Source organism: Saimiri boliviensis, chromosome 15, assembly GCF_048565385.1.
Source record: "Saimiri boliviensis isolate mSaiBol1 chromosome 15, mSaiBol1.pri, whole genome shotgun sequence".
In the NCBI taxonomy this organism is placed as follows: Eukaryota; Metazoa; Chordata; class Mammalia; order Primates; family Cebidae; genus Saimiri; species Saimiri boliviensis.
The window spans coordinates 44,211,085-44,219,316 of NC_133463.1; positions in this window are offsets into that span (position 1 = coordinate 44,211,085).

Genomic DNA, 8,232 nt, shown 5'->3' on the forward strand with positions numbered 1-8,232 from the left:
TGAGTCCAGGTCTCAGGAAGCTGTGCTGTATAACAGTACTGGCTTCATGTTAGAAAAAAGCTTGCTTACTTGATTATAATTATTGCTTAACTTGAGCTTGTTGAATATTCACTAAAAACTACCTCAGGAAAATAGAATCATCAACAGAGATAAAAGAAAATATGCCAACCAGCAACTCTGGTACTGGGCTGACTGGCCAGATAAGAACAGGCTGACAGCACCTTCAGAAGGCCACAAAATTTGACCAAGAACATAGTGATTAACTGCTCACCTAAGACTAAGCACATTTCACAAGAATCTTTTCATGATCATCCTCCCAGTTTTCCTTAAAAACCCCTGATTGAGAGGGATTTTTCCTTAAAACCCCAATTTTCCTTAAAAACTCCCGATCTCCCCAAGTTGGAGAGCTGGTCTTTGAATGCTGCTAGCTCACTGCCTCCCCTGAGTTGCAGGCTTCTCGAATAAAGCTAACTTTCCTTTCACCAAAGCTTGTCCCTTGAGATTTTGGTTTTCAGGCAACAAGTGACCAGGACCTGAATTTGGTTACAATGCCACCTCTATGCTTGACCTCTTGAAATGCTGCAGCTGAGAGAACCAGCCCAGGTTGATGCCCTGGAGAAAGAGAGACCGGGTGGAGCAGAAAAGAGATCAACCAGCCCTTGGCCAACCCAATCATGAACAGAGGTCACATGAGCAACACTAACCTAGAGCAGCAGCAGAACTGCCCAGCTAAGCTCAGACCAAATGCTGACCCACAGAACTGAGAGGAAATAAAATGATTGTTGTTCAATGGGTGACTGATAGGGTATATAATATTAATGCTACTGGTTGCCATAGGGACTGGAAACCGTGACTGTAACACTAGTCCAGGTCCTGGCATATACCATGTGCTCAATAAATGTTAGATGTATTATTATTTTTCAACTAACTGTGTATTTTAGAAGTTGTGATGGGTTGAAAAATAAATGCGTTTAATTTAATTATAAAACCAATATATAGATGTTGGACTTAACAAGCTAGGATTAGAAATTAAAATTGAGAAAGAAAGCTGGGCGCAGTGGCTCAAGCCTGTAATCCCAGCACTTTGGGAGGCCAAGGCAGGTGGATCACAAGGTCAAGAGATCGAGACCATCCTGGTCAACATGGTGAAACCCCGTCTCTACTAAAAATACAAAAAATTAGCTGGGCATAGTGGCACATGTCTGTAATCCCAGCTACTCAGGAGGCTGAGGCAGGAGAATTGCCTGAACCCAGGAGGGGGAGGTTGCGGTGAGCCGAGATCACGCCATTGCACTTCAGCCTGGGTAACAAGAGCGAAACTCCGTCTCAAAAAAAAAAAAAAAAAAAAAAGAAAGAAAAGAAAGAAAAGAAACTTAACTGAGAAAAATGTGGCTCCTTTAAATTATCAAGTCCAGAGAGGCATTGGAATGTGATTCATGTCCCGCCCTTTTTTGAGCTAAGTAATCATTTCAAAGCTGCCTCCTATGTGGACTCTGAACAGAGTGTCACCACCCACAGCTGTCCATTAACCTAACAATGCCCCATGCTGGAAACCATAACTGACACCTTATAGCTCAATAAAGTATAGCCAATCACTAATCAATGTTATTTCTGTAAAGTCATGAGAATTTCTGGCAGACAGCTTTTGTAATTGCTCCCCTCTGGATTCATCCTTTTTTTTCTTTAAAAACTCAAGCCTGTCTTTTGTTCTCCAGAGCACCTCCTCGAGTTTCCTGGGCTGCAGTTGTCAACTCTGGCCCAAATAAACTCTCTATATTAATTTTACGTCAGTTTCCTACTTTAGGTTGATAAAGTTTACACGGAAGTCTTGGATTACCTATTAATAATTAGGTTCTTTATAGAAAAGCAATGAATTAAATGTTAGAGAAATGATTTGCCATCACCTTGTCCAGTCTTGATGGCAAATAATTCACTGAGGTCAAGCAATGCTTGATATTGTTTTTAGAGTTTCTCAGAAGAAAATATTCCAAGATTTTCCTTTGTGACCTTTTCCTCTATAAAGGGTGAGTTCTCCTTTATGCTTAGACAAACTCTCCACTAATGAAATTTATCTGGTTGTTTGTTTAACTGAAAGAGCGGAGCTCACTTCCACATTCTTATTTCTAGTGTGCAAACACTTGAGGTTATTTCTATGTTAATAATACAAAGACTCTGGTCATGTGAAGAAAGAGTTTAGAGGCATTTGTGGTGAGTTGGGACTTCCTACGGTGACTTATCTCAGGACAAGTCACTCTCAGGGACAACTCTGTGATGGAGGCAAATAAGATATCTTCTGTTCTGTTTGTCTGTTTGCTTTTTATCTTATGGTTAACCCTATTTTATATGTAAGAAAATTGACATTCAAAGAAATTGAATAATGTTTCTAAAATAACAGAGTATAGTATAAAGTTGGTGCTCTAATCCTCCACAGGATTGTAAAGTGGGTGTTCTATCAATTGAGTGACTATAAATTGAGTGTTCTCTTTACTATTGCATGTTAATCATGACATACTGAAAGCAGAGATATTCACTTAATTCATGCAATCTTTGTAGGGCAATATACCCTCATGGGGAAAAAATTATATCTAGGGGGGTGATCAAAAATGCAGATATTACAATGGTTTATTGGGCCATTGAACTTAAACAGAAGTACGAAATACCTGTGGTATTAAAACATCTTATGAGGAAAGAGTGACAAGGAAGAAACTGTCTAACATGGCTCTTGCATGGGACAAAAAATAGAACAATGAAAAGAAGATTGAAAAACTCTGACTGCATAGTTTTCTTTTCTGTTTTTAAATAAAAATCTGTGTGTCCGTGCCCTTCTCCCTTGAAGAGTCCTTATTCCATTTCTTAGAATTTCCATTTTTTTCCCAGATTAAGGAAAAGTAAGTGAGAATCAGTTATGTGAAGGACAAATGAAGTGACAGATTCCAGACTCTGACCTGGTGTGGAGAGAGAAGTTCTGGAAGAGTAACCCTGAGTGAGGTGCCAAGGAAGCCAAGACACTTTCTTTGGTCCCAGATATGTCAAGACTATTTCTCATATTGCAGCAGGTGCTTTGCCACCCACCCCCATTTCTTCTGTCTTTTCCCTACTATTCTTTCAGATAATTCCTTTGTTTTATTATAATACAAGGTATTAAATATCACTGACTTAAAACTCCCAGAAAAGGCTACTGGGCTCATTTAGAACCAAGCAGAATGTAACTCAATATTTGCATTTTTTTCTTCCTTTGTAAAATAATCCTGACAACTTCCTCTTTATTCAAAAGTCACAGATGGGTCTCAGAAGCCATGTGCTATGGTTTAAATATCCCTCCAAAACTCATGTTCAAATTTCCTTGCTATTGTGATGGTGTTAATAGGTGGGCTCTTTAAGAGGTGATTAGGTCATGAAGGCTCTTGTCCTCCAAAATAAATTAATGCCATTATTGTGGGAGTTGCTTAGTTATCAAGGGAATGGAAACCTGGCAAAAAGCTAAGTTCAGCCTCATTTTCTCTCTGTCTTGCATGCTCTCACCCTCTCATCACCATGTGATGGTTTCTGCCATGTTATAACACAGCAAGAAGGCACTCACCATATGTGGCCCCTCAATCTTCAACTTTCCAACCTCCAGAACCATGAACCAAACAAATCTCTTTTATTTATAAAATACCACCCAGTCTGTGGTATTCTGTTATAGGAGCAGAAAAAGCTAAGACTCCATGGGACTCTGGAAGGGATAGAGACATTCTCACACCTGTCAAGAGAGGAAAAGGAACCAATAGTGGTTGTAGCACACAGAAAACTTTTCTGTTGAGACACTGACTGGGAAGCAGCACAGGAAAAGCAGATGGCACAAGGTCCAAGTGGGAGTCGTGTGACCCAGAAATATTGCCCCACTGCCCAGGGCTCCAAATGTATGGGTAGACAGTGTGCGACCTCCAGGCTTGTTGGGAACTTAGTCTGCTTGCTGTCTAATGCAATATCTGATTTTCTGTTTCTGATTTAAATGCAAACATTCAAATATTTTATACTTAAAATTAAACAGCAATTTTCATTGAGGTTTTCAAAATTTGCAATTACCTATGAAATTTTGGACAGCCTGGGTCCCTGAAGGACTTCCCAGGCATTATCCTACCTATATTATGCCAGGGAGGAAGTGATGTAAATAAAGGCATCCGGGGTTGTGAACTCCTGTCCCCCAGGAAATCTGTGATCCATCAGATAAAACTCCAGCCACTGTGTTTAACTATTTTCTCTATGAAATAAAAATTAGGCTGTTTTTCAAGACATTAACAGGTAGAGTAACTTGCAGCTGTAAAAATATGGAACCAGCCCAAATGCTCATCAATTTGCTGTTTAAGTAAAAAATATTTGAATGTTTGCATTTAAATCAGAAATAGAGAATCAGATATTGCATATGATATATATATGATATAGTATGTATATTATATATACAGAATATATAGTATATAGTGTATATAGTATATATTATTTATAATACACTAATATAAAATATATATATTATATATATACATATATATGCAACTAATATAAATCATTTTAAATCCACTGTTAAGCAAAGAAGAAAGTAGGCATCATCTTGAAAATGCAAAAATGAAGCAGGGGCACAAATCCAGAGTTGAGCCTTTGCTGATATACACTGCCTAACTAATTTTAGTCTTTCTTATAAACTAACTATATTCCCTCCTTTAAGTAATGTGAGAGGACGTTCAGATATTCTATAGTTTTTGAATGAGCATGTATATATATATATATACATATGTATATATATATATATGCACACACATACACACACACACACACACACACACACACACTACAGCAGCACCGATACACTATATCATATATCTATCATATATATAGTATATATGGTATATATAGTACATATATAGTATGGTGGTGATTATTATTTAGTGGTGATTTCTGAGATTTTGGTGCATGCGTTACCCAAGCACTGTGCACTGTGACCAATGTGTAGTCTTTTATCCCTTGCCACACCCCACCCTTTCCGCCATGTCCCCAAAGTTCAATGCATCATTTTTACACCTTTGCATTCTCACAGCTTAGTTTCCTCATATGAATGAGAACAAACAATGATTTTTTTTCCATTCCTGAGTTATTTCATTTAGAATAATATTCTCCAATTCCATTGAGGTTGCTGCAAATGCCATTATTTCATTCCTTTTAGTATTCCATGGCATATACATACATACATTTTCTTTAACCACTTGCTGATTGATGAGCATTTGAGCTGGTTCCATATTTTTGCAGATGCAAGTTGTGCTGCTATAAACATCTATATACAAGTATATTTTTCTTATAATAATTTATTTTCCTCTGGGTAGATACTTGGTAGTGGGATTGCTGAATCAAATGGTAGAATGTACTTTTAGTTCTCTAAGGGATCGCCACACTGTCTTCCATAGTGGTTGTACTAGTTTACATTCCAACAAACAGTGTAAAAATGTTCCCTTTTCACTGGATCCATGCCAATATCTGTTTTTCTTTTTTAGTTATGACTATTCTTGCAGGAGTGAGGTAGTATCTAATTATGATTTCGATTTGCATTTCCCCAATAATCAGTGATGATGAGCATTTTTCCATATGCATGTTGGCCATTTGTTTATCTTCTTTTGAGAATTGTATATTCATGTCCTTGGCCCAATTTTGATGGATTTTGTTTTGTTTTGTTTTGTTTTGTTTTGTTTTGCTGATTTGTTTGAGTTCTTCATAGATTCTGGAATTAGTTCTTTGTCAGATGTATAGACTGTTAAGATTTTCTCCCAATCTGTGGGTTGTCTGCTAATTCTGCTGATAATCTCTTTCCCTGTACAGTTTTTAGTTTCATTTAGTCCCATCGATTTTTGCTGCTGTTGTATTTGCTTTTGAGTTCTTGGTCATGAAGTCTTCGCCTAAGCCAACATCTAAAAAGGCTTTCTGATGTTCTAGAATCTTTATATTTTCAGGTCTTAAAGTTTTACATCTTTGATAAGTTGATTTTTATATAAGGTAAGAGATGAGGACCTAGTTCCACTTTTCTATATGTGGCTTTCTTTTTTTTTTTTTTTTTTTTTTTTGAGGTGGAGTTTTGCCTGTTGCCCAGGCAGTAGTGCAGTGGTGCGATCTTGGATCACTGCAATCTCTGCTTCCTGAATTCAAGTAATTCTCCTGCCTCAGCTTCCCAAGTGGCTGGGACTACAGGTGAGCACCACCACACCCAGCTAAGTTTTTGGTATTTTTAGTAAAGATGTGGTTTCACCATGTTGGCCAGGATGGTCTTGTTCTCCTGACCTTGTGATCCACCGACCTCGGCCTCCCAAAGTGCTGGGATTACAGGGGTGAGCCACCGCGCCCGGCCTACATTTCTAATTGTGTCAGCACCATTGGTGGAACAGGGTGTCCTTTCCCCACTTTATGTTTTTGTTTGCTTTGTTTAAAATCAGTTGACTGTAAATATTTGGCTTTATTTCTGGATTCTCTATTCTGTTCCGTTGGTATATGTGTCTATTTTTATACCAGTTTCATGCTGTTTTGGTGGCTATAGTATAGTCAGGTAATGTGATGTCTCCAGATTTTTCCTTTTTGTTTAGTCTTGCTTTGACTATGCAATCTCTTTTTAGTTCCATATGGATTTTAGAATTCTTTTTCTAGTTCTGTGAAGAATGATGGTGGCATTTTGGTGGGAATTGCATTGAGTTTGTAGATGACTTTCGGCAGTGTGGTCACTTTCACAATATTGTTTCCACCCATCCATCACCAAGGCATGTGTTTTTATTTGTTTGTGTCATCTACGATGTCTTTCAGCAGTGTTTGTAGTTTTCCTTGTAGAGGTCTTTCACCTCCTTGGGTAGGTATATTCCTAGGTATTTTATTTTATTGTTTTGCAGCTATCATGAAGAGGGTTGAGTTATTGATTTGATTTTCAACTCAGTCGCTGTTGGTGCATAGCAGAGCTACTGATTTGTGTACATTAACTTTGTATCCTGAAACTTTGCCGAATTCATTTACCAGTTCCAGGAGTTTTTTGAATGAGGCTTTAGGGTTTTCTAAGTATGCAATCATATCATCAGCAAACAGTGAAAATTTGACTTCCTCTTTACCAATTTGAATGCCCTTTATTTCTTTCTCTTGCCTGATTCCTCTGGCTAGGACTTTCAGTACTATGCTGAATAGAAGTGGTGAAAGTGGGCATCCTTGTCTTGTTCCAGTTCTCAAGAGGAATGCCTTCAACTTTTCCCCATTTAGTATAATGTTGGCTGTATAAGTTTGTCATAGATAGCTTTTATTACACTGAGGTATGTCCCTTCTATGCTGATTTTGCTGAGGGTTTTAATCATAAAGTGATGCTGGATTTCGTCGAATGTTTTTCCTGCATCTATTGAGACGATCATGTGGTTTTTGTCTTTAATTCTCTTTATGTAAGGCATCACATTTATTGACTTGCATGTGTTAAACCATCCCTGCATCCCTAGTATGAAACCCACTTGATCATGGTGAGTTATCTTTTTGATATGCTGTTGGATTCAGTTCAGTAGTATTTTGTTGAAGATTTTTGCTTCTATGCTCATCAGGAATATTGGTCTGTAGTTTTCTTTTTTTGTTATGTCCTTTCCTGGTTTTGCTATTGCAGTGATATTGGCTCCATAGAATAATTTAGGGGAGGGTTCCCTCTTTTTCTATCATTTAGAATAGTTTCAGTAAGATTGGTACCAATTCTTCTTTAAATGTCTAATAGAATTCAGCTGTGAATCCATCTAGTCCTTAACTTTTTCTGTTGGTGGCAATTTTTTAAATTACTGCTTCAGTCTTGCTACTTGTTATTGGTCTGTTCATAGTCTCTGTTCTTCCTGGTTTAATCTAGGAGGGTTGAATAATTCCAGAAATCTATCTATCTCTAGGTTTTCTGGTTTACATGTGTAAAGGTGTTCATGGTAGCCTTGAATAATATTTTGAATATTTTGTATGTCCATAATATTGGTTCTAATATCTCTCATTTTGGTTCTAAATGAGCTTATTTGGATCTTCTCTCTTTGTTTCTTGGTTAATCTCACTAATGGTCTATCAATATTATTTAACTTTTAGAAGAATCAGCTTTTGTTTCATTTACATTTTGTATTTTTTTGTTTCAATTTCATTTAGTTCTGCTATGATTTTAGTTATTTCTTTTCTTCTGCTGGCTTTGGGTTTGGTTTGTATTTGTTTCTTCAATTCCATGAGATGTGA